Here is a 17,140-nt window from a genome sequence, read left to right as displayed (position 1 = left end):
CATGAGAATAGGAAAGAGAAGCAGAGAGAAAAATATTGGATGAAATGCCTATATTTCTCAAACTTGAAAAAGGGACTAATCAACCAATTCAAACGACCAAGTGAACTTTAAAAATCAGCACAGACAGATGACTCAGAAGTTAATAGCATTTCCTGCAGTGCACATTGGATCAGATTTCAGTACCCCTATAAGGTTCCTTACACCCTCTATAACTTGATATCCTCTGGTCTCTGAGGACCCCTGCACATATGTGATGTACACAAATTCACACAGGTACAAACACATACAAATACATAAAAAATAAAGGGGACTGAAGAGATGGCTCAGCAGTTAAGAGCAATGGTTGCTCTTCCAGTGGACCTGGGTTCAATTCTCAGTACCTACATGGCAGCTTACACTGTCTGCAACTCCAGTTCTAGAATATCCAACACCCTCACACAGACATACACGCAGGCAAAACACTAATGCACATAAAATAATAAACAAATCTTTAAAAAAATAATTTAAAAAACCGGGCAGTGGTGGCACACATCTTTAATCCCATCACCCAGGAAGCAGAGGCAGGAGGATCTCTGTGAGTTCGAAGCCAGTCTGGTCTACAAAGCAAGTTCCAGGACAGCTAGACCTAAACAGTGAAACACTGTCTTGGAAAAAAAATTGTAGGGACTCTAAGAAATCTGTCAGACTGCCAGCACTGCTGTATCATTAGCTTCATGGACTGAACGTTCTTACCACTTCTGGTCTGCAGATGACCCCTATTGGATTCCCTAGATGACCCCTATTGGATTCCCTAGATGACCCCTGTTGGATTTCCTAGATGACCCCTATTGGATTCCCTAGATGACCCCTATTGGAGTCCCTAGATGACCCCTATTGGAGTCCCTAGATGACCCCTATTGGATTCCCTAGATGACCCCTACTGGAGTCCCTAGATGACCCCTATTGGATTCCCTAGATGACCCCTATTGGATTCCCTAGATGACCCCTGTTGGATTCCCTAGATGACCCCTGTTGGATTTCCTAGATGACCCCTGTTGGATTCCCTACATGACCCCTATTGGATTCCCTAGATGACCCCTATTGGATTCCCTAGTCCCATCACATATAAGCCACTCTTGTAACCCCCTTCTCTCTCACACACATCCTGTTACATTTTTTAGTTATTTACTTTTTGTGCGTGTGTGTGTTTGTGTGTGTGTGTGTGGTGTGTAAAGGCGGGAGAATTCGAGGACACTATGCACAGCTGAAGGTTATGGGACAACTTGTAGGAACTGCTTCTTCCACCATGTGGGTCCTGGAGGTTAGCAGCAGTTCCTTCACTTGCTGAGCCGTCTTGTTGCCCCCGTCATGCATCTCGCCAGTTATGTTCCTCCAGAGAACCCTCATATACCTACACAACATAGGAGTGAATAAGGAGCATAAGGACTTGGGGTGTGGCTCAGTGGTGCATAAGACCCTGAATTTTAACCTTAGAATGGAGGGGGAGAGAGGAGAGAGTAAAAAAAACATATTGGGGATTAGAGAGATGACTCAGAGGTTAAGAGCACTGACTGCTCTTCCAGAGGTCCTGCGTTCAATTCCCAGCAACCACATGGTGGCTCACAACTATCTGTAATGAGATCTGGTGCCCTCTTCAGAGGTGCAGGCAGAACATTGAATATATAAATAAGCAAATCTTTAAAAAAAAGTCATATAATGAGCTGGGCGGTGGTGGCACACACCTTTAATCCCAGCACTCAGGAAGTAGAGGCAGGCGGATTTCTGTGAGTTTGAGGCCAGCCTGGTCTACAGCGCAAGTTCCAGGAAAGGCTCCAAAGCTACAGAGAAACTCTGTCTCAAAAAACAAACAAACAAACAAACAAATTATATACTAAACAACAATAAAATCCTAGTGATTTTGCAAAATTACTTTTTATTATCGAAGAAAACATGTTTTGTGAACTAGTCATGACCCCACCCTGCCTGTTGACTAGAACGTCAGGTGTTTTCCAACAGCCTGCAGGGCTTCTCTGTCCTTTGCCTGACCCAGCAACTGCCCGTCCCGCCTTTGATATAACCAATCATAGTAAATGCCCTTAAAATGAGCCAATTCCTGCGTTTGACAAACAACCCACTCTACCCCCCTCCCTGAGTATGTGGCTTTTGCCTTTAAAAGTAGCCTGTAATAGCTAGTCAGGGCTTCTCTCCCTGGCACAGCTGAGGAGCCTGTTTGCGCAAACAAGAATAAACTTACTCTTGCTTTTGCATCAACCAGACTGTGAGTGGTTTCTTGGGGTGACCCTCCTGAGGAGTTAGCAGCCCAGAGTTGGGGTCTAACATTATCAACATTTTAATCATATTTATACTTATAAATAAAACAAGCTGGACAGTGATGGCACATATCTTTAATCCCAGCATTCAGGAGGCAGAGGCAGGCAGATCTCTGTGTTCAACGCCAGCCTGGTCTACAGAGCGAGTTCCAGAACAGCCAGGACTGTTATACATTGAAAACCCTATCTGGAAAAAAAAACAATAAGTAAATAAATAAAATAAATTGCAGGGGGCTGGAGAGATGGCTCAGAGGTTAAGAGCATTGCCTGCTCTTCCAAAGGTCCTGAGTTCAATTCCCAGCAACCACATGGTGGCTCACAACCATCTGTAATGGGGTCTGGTGCCCTCTTCTGGCCTGCAGGCATACAGACAGACAGAATATTGTATACATAATAAATAAATAAATATTTTTAAAAATTGCAAATAAATGTGTCAAGACATGGTGATGGGGATTTAGATTTGCTAGATGAGCAAAGACGTGCACACGAGAGCAGTGATTATCCAAAAGTGAATAGAGAATGGAGAAAGGGGCTGGTGAGAAGCCAGCTGAGTAAAGGCCTTTGCTGCCAGAAGATGCAAACCTAACAGCCTGAGTTCAGTCCTCAGAATCCACATAAAGCTGCAAGCTGGGAACTGACTCCAAGGTTGTCCAAGGGCCTCCACAGGTGTACTGTGCTGTACACAGTCATGTCCACGTCATGCGCACATAAGCACACACCAACAATCATAATAAATAGAAGCCTAAGAATGATGTCATATGATTTTCAACTCAACACTCTGGAGAGGAATGTGGATCTCTGTGAGTTCACAGTCATCGTGGTCTACAGAGTTAGGCCCAGCCAGGGCTACACAGTGAGACCCTTTGAGAGAGAGTGTTCAACCTTGTTTAATACACCAGTCTTTAAGGTTGGTTAGAGTTTGACTCGGTTTAGAGCAATCCTCCTGCCTTAGTCTTCCAAGTGCTGGGATTGCAGGTATGTACATCACACTCAAGGTTATCAACCTCTTAGACGAGAGGAGTCTAAGAAAGGATTATGGGAGAAAAGAGCTAGGCAACCTACAGTTCCACACTGAAATCCTTCCCCTATGGGACTAGCTTCCTGGGGATACTGGCTGGTCCTGTGCTGGAGCAAAATCAGAACCAGAATAATGACCCACACGCATGGAGGCAGGAATCACTTTACAGAGAAAAAAAACTGTTGGATTTAGCTGCACTCAGATCATAAGCGCTTTTAAACTGGAACTTTCTGTTATTTTGGTAAGTAAGCAATACCTGTATACCCAAAATGGGTTGTCTTATTTAGGGTTTCTAGTACTGTGAAGAGACACTGTAGCGTCCACCAGTACTATGTGTACTACGGCACTATGCCTGTAGTGCGCCTGCATTATGAGATGGTTTGCCTCTGCCTCCTGAGTGCTGGGATTAAAGGTGTGCACCACAACAGCCCAGCCAATTTTTTGTATTCAATGGTTTTCTTCACTTCCCAAGTTTGGCTGTCCTATTGATGTGGGAGTCTCCTCTGTGTGCTGTGATTCCATTAATAAATAAAGAAACTGCCTTGGACAGAACTTAGGTAGGTGGGGAAGACAGAAATGAATGCTGGGAGAAAGGACGGAGTTAGAGAGCTACCATGGATCTGCCGCCAGAGATAGACATGCTGAAACATTGCTCATAGGCCACAACCTCGTGGTGATACACAGATTAATAGAAATGAGTTAAATTAAGATGTAAGAGTTAGGGCCGGAGAGATGGCTCAGTGGTTAAGAGCACTGCCTGCTCTTCCAAAGGTCCTGAGTTCAATTCCCAGCAACCACATGGTGGCTCCCAACCATCTGTAATGAGGTCTGGCGCCCTCTTCTGGCCCGCAGGCATACACACAGACAGAATATTGTATACATAATTTTTTTTAAAAAAAGATGTAAGAGTTAGCCAATAAGAAGCTAGAGCTAATGGACCAAGCAGTGATTTAATTAATACAGTTTCTGTGTGGTTATTTCAGGGCTAAGCTAGCTGGATGGCAGGAAACAAACAAGCGGGCTCTTCTACATATCGGTGCCCACGTGGCCAGCTAAATCCACTTAAAACCTGAGAGAGTTTGAAAAGGAATTCTAGACACAAAAATACAGAGTTTAACACAGCTTCTTGCTGTTTGCTGGCAGTGTGCCACAGCTCTCTTTAAGAGAGATTTTTCTGATTCAGCTGTAGCAGGAAAAAAGTGGCAGTTTTAAAATGCTGGCTTTCTGGGCCACTGCCCGTGCAAGCTCTGACACTTTGGGGCAGGAGGTCCGGCTACAGAGCATTTGACTGCTGCAGCTTGCTTAACGGCGGCATAGACCGGCTGTGTGCCTAGAGATGTATCACTGTGCATGTCTCTCAGAGCAGCAATGAGCAGCTCCACCATGCTGGAATGTGCTGAGCAAGCATGCAGTACTGTATATCATACTAATGGCACCACTTAAGTTTTAGACTTTAGCAAGCAGGCACTGCCATATTTCTCCTAATAATGATGCAGCTTAAGTTTTAAGAAGCGCTTATCATTTTAAGAAGCACTTCTGGTCAGAAAATAATTACAGATATGAAATAAAGACAAATTCAGATAAAAAGACCTGTAAATGAGTCATAGTGTTGGATAAAAGTATGTAGGCTTGGAAGAGAGAAGAAAAGGAATATAGAGAGTCAAAATAAAGTTACTGCTTTAAAAAAAAAAGGATAAAATCTCTAAAGAGACAGTACAGATAGTCATAGATTAAAAGGAGTAAAGAAAAATAAGTCGTGTAAAGATGGAAAATTCACGGAGTCTGGATTGTGTATATTATTGTGTTTTCTTTGATTTTTATTTTGACTGTGAAGGATCTAAGTATGAAGAGACATTTTATTGTATGGGCTGCTATGCTAAACCAGCATGTATATTATAAAGGTATCTTGACTTCAGAATTTGTGTCTAAGGATAAGTTGCTTTGGAAAAGAGATTCTTCTTTTATTTCCACAAAGGATGAGAACCTGTGGATTGCTTTCAGACTGGTGTGGTTTGATAGGCCACGCCTTCCTGAAACGTTGCCATGAACACCCTCAAAAAATCACTTCACTGAACTGCTGACTGAGATGAACCTAGCACACAGGATACACCATGAAAGACCTGATTAACAACTCCCCCAAACAGCAGGAAGTAGTATGGACAGAACTATGTCCATGTTCCCAAATATTGTCTATAAATGTTTGTTTACAATTAAAGGGGGATATGATATATATATATATATATATGAATAATTTGCATTGGTATAGATCTGGATTTATTGATACAAATTTAAGGTCAATTTTGTTAAATGTTCATGTATTTCTGATCTTAATAAGGTACTGTGTTTATGTAGTTCATTTAAAAATGTAGTGTATAATTAAGAAATATAAGGTTTTTTTATTTTTTGGTTTTTTGGGGGTTTTTTTGTTTTTTTTTTTTTCAAGACAAGGTTTCTCTGTAGCTTTGGTGCCTGTCCTGGAACTAGCTCTTGTAGACCAGGCTGGCCTTGAACTCACAGAGATCTGCCTGCTCCAAAGCTACAGAGAAATCCTGTCTCAAAAAAAAAAAAAGGAGAAAAAAGAACAAATAACTGCTCTTCAAATAACTGCTCTTAACCATGGAACCAACTCCAACCCAGAAATGGGTGCTTTTAAGAGCCCCAGTAGGAGTCTGGTGAGACAGCTCAGGGGTTAGGAGCACTGGCTGCTCATTCAGAGGCCCTGGGTTTGGCTCCCAGCACCTGCATGATGGCTAACAACTGTCTGTATCTCCAGTTCCAGGGAATCCAATGCCCTCTTCTTGCCTCCACTATCACCAGGCACTAGATATACACGTAGGCAAAATATCCATACATATTAAATAAAACACAAAAAAAGAAAGAAAAGAAGAGAGGCAGCCAATTAATCTGCTTATCTCAATGTGTTTCTGCAGAAATTTAGAAAACTCAGTCACTAGTGATGCCGTGTTACAAGCCTCAAGGACAGCTGAAGTCTTTAAGGTCCCTGAAAATGCCTACAGTATTATAAAGCTGGGAAGCACTTAAGACTGAATTAGTTATAGTTAAAAGAACTTAATATTGAATAAGTAATTTGCATCTAATTTTTTTAAAGAAAAAAATGTGCAACAGGTAAGTGTGATGATACAAACTGCAGCAGTTTGAATGTAACTGACCTCCATAATCACATAGGGAGTGGAACTAGCAGGAGGTGTGGCTTTGTCGGAGTGGGTATAGATTTGGAGAAGTGTGTCACTGGGGGTCAAACTTTGAGGTCAAGCCTTGTTCAGCGTGGCATTTTGTTTTGTTTTGTTGTTTTGTTTTGTTTTGCGAGACAGGGTTTCTCTGTAACTAGCTTTGTAGACCAGGCTGGCCTCGAACTCACAGAGATCCATCTGCCTCTGCCTCTGAGTGCTGGGATTAAAGTTGTGCACCACCACTGCCAGGCTTCAGTGCAACTTTCAATCACCTTCCTGTTGCCTGCAAGATGTAGGACTCCTAGCTACCTCTCCAGTACCAAGTCTGCCTGAATGTCGCTGTTATGATTTTTTTTAAATGCTGCAAGATCCCCGGCGGCAGTAGGCATCAGAAATGCTGTAGGTACCCAAATGGTGTTAGTGGGCCATGTGATGGCAGGCAGCAGGCCCTGGGAGCAGCCAGTCCCAGGCAGAGACTGCTGCCCATCCCCGAGCGGTAGCTGGTCCCAGGCAGAGAGACACATGGCAGGCCGGCTGGTCCCAGCTAGCTGAGCGGCCGCGGGTAGGAGGCACATGGACAGACACATCATACAGAATATAATTGAATATTTATTACTTAGAAGGGGGGAAGGAGAAGAGGACAGAGAGAGAGAAGGGGGGTCAGAGAAGTGGGGAGAGAGAAGCAGAAGCGAAACTGCCTCTCCAAGAGGAAGACGAAAAAGAGAGCGAGCTCAGGCCAGAAACTGAAGATCAGCCTGCCTCAGTGGATGGGGGAGGGAGTGGGCGCGGCTTGTCTCCCAAAGTGATGAACAATCATAACAGTCACCATGCTCCCCACCATGATGATAATGAACTGAACCTATTAACTGTAAGCTAGACTCTCCAATGAAATATTTTCTTTAAAGATGTAGTCTGGGCTGGAGAAATGGCTCAGAGGTTAAGAGCACTGGCTGCTCCTCCAGAGGTTCTGAGTTCAATTTCTAGCAACCACATGGTGGCTCACAGCCATCTATGAGATCTGGTGCCCTCTTCTGGTGGGCAGGCGTACATGCAGGCAGAGCACTGTATAAAAATAAAGCTGGAAAGACCTTATCCCTTGCCTTTTTGATTCGTTTTGTTTTTCAGACAGGGTCTCACTGTATAATTCCGGCTCTCCTGGAACTCACAGAGACTCAGATCTGCCTGCCTCATCCTCCCAGGTGCTGGGATTAAAATCTGTTACCAACCATGTATGACAAAAAAAAAAAAAAAAAAAAGAAAGAAAGAAAAAGAAAAAGAAAAAGAGCCAGGCTGTGGTGGCACATGCCTTTAATCCCAGCACTCTGAAGGCAGAGGCAGACGGATCTCTGTGAGTTCAAGGCCAGCCTGGTCTTCCAGGACAGGCTCCAAAGCCACAGAGAAACCTTGTCTTGAAAAAAAAAAAAAAAAAAACAAACAAAAAAAGGAAGAAAAGAAAAAGAAAAAAAAGAAAAAGAAAAGAAAAGCTAAAAGAAGAATTTTCAAAAAAGCCAGACAGTGGTGGCGCACGCCTTTAATCCCAGCACTCGGGAGGCAGAGGCAAGGGGATCTCTGTGAGTTCGGGGTCAGCCTGGTCTACAAGAGCTAGTTCCAGAGTGGGCTCCAAAGCTACAAAGAAACCCTGTCTCGAAAAAAACCTAAAAAATAAAGTGCTATAGCAGAGTAGGGCATCCTCTGTAGTGGAATTCTCTGTGCTTAGAAGGAGGGCAGGAAAGGGTCTGAAAAGCTAGCTCAGTGGTTAAGTATTTGCTGTGCAAGCAGGAGGACCTGAGTTCATATCCTACCATCCACATACCAGGCCAGCTATTGTCTAATGTGTGCCTGCAATCCCAATGATCTCTGAAGCTTGCTGGCTGCCAGGGGAGAAACAGAGCAGCAAGACCAGTGAGAGACACCCCCCGACACACACACACACACACACACACACACACACACCCCACTTCACAGAAGAATAAATCGGAGAGGTATGGAGAACACCTACACTCTTCTCTGTCCTCCAAGCTGGCACACAGGTGCCTATCCTCACACACAAGCACATCTAACACATTCAGGAATTGAGGGGAGGAAGCAATTTCTGTTTTTTTAAATATTTATTTATTTATTATGTATACAATATTCTGTCTGCATGTATGTCTGCAGCCCAGAAGAGGGCACCAGATCTCATTACAGATAGTTATGAGCCACCATGTGGTTGCTGGGAATTGAACTCAGGACCTTTGGAAGAGCAGGCCATGCTCTTAACCGCTGAGCCATCTCTCCAGCCCCAGGAAGCAATTTCTAAAAACAAAATAGTCTGGGGCCAATGAGATGGCTTAGGGGGGAAAGGCACTTGCCTTGCAAGCCTGACAACCTGAGTTTGATCCTCTGACCCTGCATGAGCGTGGAAGGAGAGAACCAAGCCTACAGAGTTGTCCTCTGATTGCCACGTGCACTCTAAGGCACATTCACCCCACCCACAGTGCATATATGAACGATGAAATGATTTAAGTCAGTTTTGTCATTTAGTGCATGTATGTCTGTATCTGTGTATGGGTATGTGCATGCCATGAGAGACCAGAGGAGTCTGAGCTTTATGGAATTGGAATCACAGTGATGAGCTGCCAAACACGGGTTCTGGGGATTGAACACTGGTCCTTTGCAACAGCAGCATGTGCTCTCAGCTATTGAGCTATCTCTCCGACCCATAATGAAGAATTTTTAAATTCTTTTTCATCAATATGACACATTATATATACTTCATATTTTTTTTCTCAGAAAATGATCTTTTTTATGAAATAATAGACAGTATTTGGGTTTGGATGAATACGTTTGTTTTAGTAAAGCGGAAATAGTCTCACAGTTACAGCCCAGGCTGGTCTTGAACTCTCAGCAGTTCTCCTGCCTCAGCCTCCTGAGCACTATAGCTATAGGCATGAGCCAGAATGGCCACCAAGATTCAGAGATCTTATGCTGGTGAAATAGGATAAGGCTAAAAAGATCAATTATTAGGTACTGGTTATTGATTGATTTAGTGATTTACTTAAAGCCCTGCTTGTACTGCCTGTTTGCTAACTTCATTTGCTCCCTGGCACAGGATGACCTGGAGACACAGCTGAAGCAGCTGAAGCTATGGGCTGTTGCTTTTTTTTTTTTTTTTTTTTTTTTGGTTTTTCGAGACAGGGTTTCTCTGTGGCTTTGGAGCCTGTCCTGGAACTAGCTCTGTAGGACAGGATGGTCTCGAACTCACAAAGATCTGCCTGCCTCTGCCTCCCGAGTGCTGGGATTAAAGGCGTGTGCCACCATCGCCCGGCTAGGGCTGTTGCTCTTAACAAGCTGTTGAGTGCCACGCATGCTTCTGTGAAATGTTTCTTGCTAGCTCGCCCCACCTTGTGGTGTTAGAGTATAAAATGAGAGTGGAAACTGAACATGGGACCGAGGCCTTTCTGGAGCTGTCCTGACTTTCATCCACCAATGACATCCACTCTTCTTTGGTACTTATTTCAGGAAGATCCCTGTGACACTGAAGAAACTGTTTCTGTTTATGAAACCTAAACATATCAGCAGCCCTGGGATAATCCCAATTCATGCTAACATGTTGGGGTACTGTGGAGGGAGAGGGCTATAGAGAGAATATCTGCCCTCCCTTCTTGCTTCCAGGTCACCTAGAATACAGCTGGTGGCCATGAACATCCCCTGGTTCCCTTACAGGGGCAGTCGCGAGAGAACTGTCTTCCTTTCCTTTCCCTCCACAGAGCAGGTTCAGGAGCTTGGAGTCATCCCTAAAATCAAAATTCTACAATGCTTCTTCCTCTTGTTATTTGGTTCAAGTAAAACTAGAGAGGCCCTTTTATCCCTCCTCCCTTCTCTCCCCTCCTCCCTTCTCCCTCTGCCCCCCCTTCTCCCTTCTCCCTCCCCACTCCTTCCCTCTCCTCCCTCCTTTCTTTTCTTTTGATACCGAGGGTTTTGCGCATACAAGCGGAGAACATTATGACTGAACTACTTCTTAGCTCTGGATCGGAATCTTTTGTTGTTGAACTTTGAAATCTGTACCCGAGGCATGGGGAGTCAGACTGAAGAGCACATTGTCTGGGAAAGCAGATACCGCGGTAGAGAGGGGGTCTATGGGTTCCCAGTCAGCCTGAAAGTAGGACAGATTCATGTTTTTCAGCAACCAGATCCTACCAATGTAGCAATTCTTTGTCCAAAAGATCCGCAGATAGAGCGAAGAGTTTCTCAGACATTCAGAACATGCCGAGTGTGGGTGCACACCTATAACCATGTAATGTAGGTATGAGCCCAGGGTTCAGGGTTTGAGCTGTCATCTGTCTAGGGGTCTGGGCTCTTTCCCTAGGGTCATCTATCTAGGGGTTCAGCTGTCTAGGGGTTCGGGCTCTCTCCCAGAGGTGAACAAACATTTGGACATCCCAGAACAGAAGAAGCAGGGACTCAGAGAAAGCAAAAGTTAGTGACTGAAGCAAGCAGTAAGCACTCTTCAGAGGGGTGGGGTCTCTGAAGCATGGGGTCCTGGGGCTGCACTCCCTATAAAGCCCTGGGTCCTCCCCTCTTCTGGGTCTCCCTACTTCATTCTCATTCCTGCTTTGCCTCTCTCCTCTCCTATCCCTTCATTTCCACCACCTGGATGGAGGCATCATGGACAGATAACTGAGTTCCAACTGTTATGTGAGGATGCTCTGTGCTCCTCTGACTGCTGCCCTAACTCCTCACATTCTCCTCTTTTGGGGTAAGTTTAGATTTCTGTCTGAAGGGAAAAGGGCAGTGATCTGTAGTTTTCAGGCTGTACGTGCTGGGATTAGGGGCCCTGAGAGAGACATTCTCTTAGAGGTTGGAGGATGGCATGGCCCAGGGGCATGGTTATAGTAGGTTCCATGTGGACCACCATTTGGTGATTTCATGGCCTCAAAGTGCTGACACCCGGTACTGCAGTTGAGGAAGTAAAGACAGACACCGAGGTAAATTGAAGACTAGAATCAGAAGTCCTAGGAGAAGCTGGGTAGTGGTGGCACACACCATTAATCCCAGCACTCAGGAGGCAGAGGCAGGCAGATCTCTACGAGACCCCTCTGTTATGACTTAAAATAAAATGCTGCAGGTTCCCCAGGGGTGCAGCAGCAGAAACGCTGCAGGTCCCCAAGTGGCGGCAGTGGGCAGCGGGCCATGAGACCACAGTGGACCACAAAGGCAGCCCTGGCGGGGTGAGAGACAGAAGGATAGGCATGCCATGCCTAGTGAAGGAGAGAGGGAGTAAGGGGGAAGGAGAGAGAGAGAGAGAGAGAGAGAGAGAGAGAGAGAGAGAGAGAGAGAGAGAGAGAGAGAGGTGGGGGGATGGGCGGGGCTTGTCTCTTAAAGGGACAGGGCAGACCATTACACCCTCCTGGTCTAAGCACAAGTTTTATAGTATTTGGTAGAAAAAAAACTCATATTTGATATTTCTTAGGGTTCCCACTATGATAAGTGTAACAGGCTTCTTTTCTTTCTTTTTTTTTTTTTTGGTAAGACAGGGTTTTTCTGTGTAGTCCTGGGTGCCTGGGTATCATGGCCAAGGCTAGCTTTGAACTCAGAGATGCATCTGCCTCTAGTGCTAGGATTATATGTATTCGCATCTGCTGCCACCACTCAGCATCTAGCTCTTTCTTCGATATCTTGACATAGCTGATTTTGGCGTAATCTCAGTGAGGTGAGTCCATGTGATATGATCAGGCCCAAGTTGTACCACACCCCATCAGCCAAAGCAGAGGGATCCAAATACTGTAACCTCAGCAGTCAGGAAATTGATGTGAGAACAAAAATTTCAGGCCAGCTTGGGTTGGTCACATAGAGTTTTGTCTTGGTTTATATGTTGATTTATTTTATGTGTGTGTGTGTTTTACCTGCATGCAGGTTTGTACACCATGTGTGTACCGTGCTGGATGAGGCCAGAAGGGAGTCAGATCCCCTAGGACTGGAGTTGGAGGTTATGAGCAGCCATGTGTATGCTGAGATCAAGGCCTCTGGAAGAGCAGACAGTGCTCTTAACCACTAAGGCACTAACCTTCAAGCCCCATACATAACGGTTTTGAAAACAATTTGGGAAATTGTCTTTAAAAAAGGAAAAAAAATTTGGAATCCATCTCCATTGCATCTCGAGTCTCTGCAACAGCAGATAGTTCTGAGTTTTCTACCTCCTCAGCTCCTGGAGTTTTCTGCTACATCTAAATGTCAGTACATTAATTTTCAAGGGCTGACGTTGTAAGAGGCACTCAAAAGCTGTTTAAAAACTGTTTTTTGCTAAAAAGCATTGATTCCTCCCTTGGACCACAAAGTAACTTTAAAAAAAAAAGTGAGAATCTGGTACTTTTTTTTTTGAGACAAGGTTTCTCTGTAGCTTTGGTGCCTGTCCTGGAACTAACTCTTGTAGACCAGGCTGGCTTCAAACTCACAGAGATCCACCTGCCTCTGCCTCCTGAGTGCTGGGATTAAAGGCGTGCGCCATTTTTTTTTTTTTTGAGAATCTGGTACTTTTAGCATTCATTTTGTTTCATTGACCTTGGATTGGACTCTGGTTTGATTACACAGACGGGATCTATTCACTATTCACATCCCTGAGGAGCCACTATCACCCCATTTCTTTCCCCTTGAAGGCCAAACAAAGGTCAAAAGAATCATTGTCCTAAACCTGCAGTCATCTTAGATTCAGAAACAGCTAGGCTTTGCCAGCAGCCAGACATCCACTTCTGGATCCTCTTCCCGGTAGTGTGTCTTGAGGGGGAATTCCAGTAAGGCGTTAAGGGCCACCTGCTGAGGATGAACCTGGAAGCGGAGTCCTGAGACAGGGAGCGTTATCTGTGAAGAAGAAACTGCATCCTGTGCAGATGATTTTGTTGGAACCAGTTAGGTTCTTTTAAGCGAAGGTGACGATTAACAGAGCAGACAGTGATTAACACCTTTAAAAACCATCTTAATTTTTAATTATATGTGGTTCACAAGTGCCAGAAGAAAGGGTTGGCTGGAGTTACAGGCAATTGTGACCCACCCAATACAGGTGCTGGGACCTGAAATTGTGTCCTTTGCAAGAGCGGTACACGCACTTAAACACCAGGGCTGGCTGTCTCTCTTGCCCCGATGAACAACTTATCAGAACACACTTCTGGACTGAAGCTGAGGCAATGACGGTAGACCTGCTCTTGGACCAAAATAGCTTCATTATCTATATTTCTTGGTCCCAGTTTAAATTCTTCTATTTATCCCTGAAGTTAATATCAGACCCCAGAAACGACCCTGGGGTCACTAGGCCCCTTTACCTGTTCTGCTTAAATAGCTTCTGTTTACCACCATTATATTATTATTATTATTATTATTATTATTTTATTATTATTATTTTTGATACAAGGTCTCCTTCTGTAGCCCTGGCTAGTCTGGAACTTGCTTTGTAGACCAGGATAACCTTGAATTTACAGAGAACTGCTTGTCTTTGGCTCCTAAGTGAGAGGATTAAAGGGATATGACACACACCCATAACTGGCCTTCATCTTCTTTTTTTTCCTTTTTTTTTTTTTTTTTTTTTGGTATTTTGAGACAGGGTTTCTCTGCAGCTTTGGTGTCTGTCCTGGAACTAGGAACTAGCTCTTGTAGACCAGGTTGGCCTCAAACTCACAAAGATCCACCTCTGGGTGACTGTATGTCCCAGGTGTATGCAGTGCCCAAAGGGGCCAGAAGGCAGTGATGAATCTGGAGTGACAGATGGTTGTGGGCTGACATTTGGGTGCTAGAAACTGAAACCAGGCCCATTGCAAGAGCATGAAGTGCTTTTAACTCCCGAGCCATTTCTCCTGCTCGATTTCTCATCTTTTTAAGCTGTTGAAACAGGGCTTTTGCCTTAAAATTCTGGTTGCAAGGTAGTTCACAGTCCTGCAGAAAACTGTGCAGTGTGTGTTGATTGAGAGGCCAACATGACAAAGTACATTTTTGCATTTACGGTTCGCTAACCGCAAGTGCAATAGAGCTACATTTCCTGGTAGAGTTCCTGCCATTGCTCAGCTATTACTCAGCAGAGGCCCTTAAACTCCAGTGCGGGGCTGAATGTCCTTCTACAACTCTATAACGTGGGCACCAGAGGGAGTTCTGCAGTCTGTTTCCCACCTGTAAGGCAGAGTAACCCTCCTCCACAGGGACACACTAAGGGAGGGCTTTGGAGTAGACAGACAGAGATGAGGTGGCTCTAAACCTAGACTGGGACAGTCAATAGAACAAGCTATGGTACTGATTTATCTGCTGCCCATGAGGATTGTGGGTAACTTCAGCCGGCACTGAGCAGCATGCTGAAAACACAATTCAGCAAAAGTCCCAAATGACCTCTGTCTCTTTAAGTTGAGAACTGCCTGGGAATTCCCTGCAGCTGGGGTTAGAAGGACTCAGCCTGGAATCCAGAGCAACAAAGGGTGTTTCTTTCCTCTGTGACCAACACCCTTCACCTGCCCTTCTTTGGCCTTCAATGCCTGGTTGCCCGCACCCTTAGTTCCCCCAACCAAACTAAGTAAACATTCAAAAGTTAAAGCTGGTATGGTCCAGTCTTCTGTTCCCTGTCACCTGTTTCCTTTCCCTAAGTGCCCAGCAGGGTGGCCAAATGCCAACTTCTTTCACAGATTTTCCAGGATATCTTTGATAAGTAGGCGTGAAACATTTTTAAATATTTTATTTATATGGGAGTGGCCTGGGGGGTGTCCGGAAGGAGCCACCTGATGTGGGTGCAGCAAAGGCTCTTAACCTGTGAGCTATCTTTCTGACTCAAGCTGTGAATTTCCTACCCAGTTTTCTATGTAGCCTTGTCTGTCCTAGAACTCACCCTGTAGACCAGGCTGGCCCTGCCTCTGCCTCCTGCTGGTTTTAAGGCATGAGCTACCACTGACCTAGCCCCCCATCCAATTTTTACAAAAACAGTTTTCCAAACACTCTTCTACCCATGCTCATTCTTTTTCTGTTTTCTTTCAAGGTTTTATCTTTTTAATATTTTTAATTAATTAATTTTTTGATTTTTCAAGATAGGGTTTCTCTATGTAACAGCTCTGGCTGTCCTGGAACTTGCTTTGTAGACCAGGCTGACCTTGAACTCACAGAGATCTGCCTGTCTCTGCCCCCCAGTGCTGGGATTAAAGGCCTGTGCCAGGAGAGTCCTACCCATTCTTTTTCTAAGCTAAAGTTTCTGTATATGGTAGGTTATTCCCAAACATCACACAGTATTTTACTTTTTTTTGTGGGAGGTGGGGAGTTTTTGAGACAGACTTTCTCTGTGTATTCCTGGCTATCCTGGAACACCCTCGGTAAACCAGACTGGCCTTGAACTCAGAGACTGGCCAGCCTCTGCAGTTCCTGCTGCTGGGATAAAGGTGTGGTCCACAGCACACCACCAGTTCCACCCATTTCATGACCAATTATAGGTGCATCTGCCGGAATAAGAGTGGGCACATGGCAGTGGAAACAGGAAGGACAAACGGTAGGAAATAGAGTCTGGCTGCTGGCTTTGGCTATTTTTAGAGTCTAGATGCTCCCTGGAGACATCCCTAATCTGGGCCCCATCTTCCTTGAAAGACCAGGCGTTTTGATCTTGGCTTTGTTTGGCAAAAGGATAAAGATGGCTTCATTATTTAACACAAAAGGAGGTCCATTCTTGTTATTGCATCATACTTTAGGAATTCTGTAGCACCTTGGTCTTTATCATTTTCTGTGAGAAGGCTGGTGATGCTGACATAGGGAGCACTTTATGATTGCCCTTTGAAGAATTGACAGCCACCTGCGCTGCATAATTTGAACATATATAAATTTCATAAATATATAAATTTATATCTATAAAATATATCAACATACAATTATATTTTTACCTGGGACAGGGTTTCTCTATGTAGCCCTGGCTTTCCTGGAACTCTCTGTAAACCACACTGGCCTTGAACTCAGAGATCGGCCAGTCTCTGTCTTCCTACCGCTGGGATGAAGGTGTGGTCCACCACACCTGGCCATTTCTCATGCAACCATCAGTCCTACTCAATGTGGGTACTTCACGATTCTACGCCCAAACCCTAATGACCAATTATAGGTGCATCTACCGGAATCAGAGTGGGCACATGGCAGTAAAAACAGGCAGGGCAAACGGTAGGAAAAAGAGTCTGGCTGCTGGCTTTGGCTATTTTTAGAGTCCAGATGCTCCCTGAGGACATCCCTAATCTGGGCCCCCATCTTCCCTTAAAGATCAGGCGTTTTGATCTTTGATTTGTTTGGCAAAAGGACAAAAATGGCTTCACTGGCCGGGCGGTGGTGGCGCACGCCTTTAATCCCAGCACTCGGGAGGCAGAGGCAGGCGGATCTCTGAGTTCGAGGCCAGCCTGGTCTACAAGAGCTAGTTCCAGGATAGGCTCTAGAAACTACAAGGAAACCCTGTCTCGAAAAAAACCAAAAAAAAAAAAAAAATGGCTTCACTGTTTAACACAGGAGGAGGTGCTGTTCTTTTAATTTGCATAATGTTTTAGGAATTCTGTAGCACCTTGGTCTTTATCATTTTCTATGAGAAGGCTGGTGATGCTGACATAGGGAGCACTTTACTAGCATCCGTAGCCCAGGCTGGCTTTGAACTCATGGCA

The 17,140-nt window shown here is 44.7% G+C and overlaps 1 non-coding gene across 1 annotated transcript; it reads left to right on the top strand.

The window, feature by feature from the left end:
• Window positions 1–6,215: 6,215 nt before the first annotated feature.
• On the top strand, window positions 6,216–6,346 carry LOC119813848. Its single transcript, XR_005285293.1, has one exon. It is a non-coding gene; the product is annotated as a small nucleolar RNA SNORA33 (small nucleolar RNA).
• The last annotated feature ends 10,794 nt before the right edge of the window (window positions 6,347–17,140 follow it).

The sequence above is a fragment of the Arvicola amphibius genome, chromosome 4, assembly GCF_903992535.2.
Source record: "Arvicola amphibius chromosome 4, mArvAmp1.2, whole genome shotgun sequence".
Classification (NCBI taxonomy): Eukaryota; Metazoa; Chordata; class Mammalia; order Rodentia; family Cricetidae; genus Arvicola; species Arvicola amphibius.
Note: the sequence above shows the minus strand (reverse complement) of the source record. Positions and strands in the feature narration are given on the sequence as shown.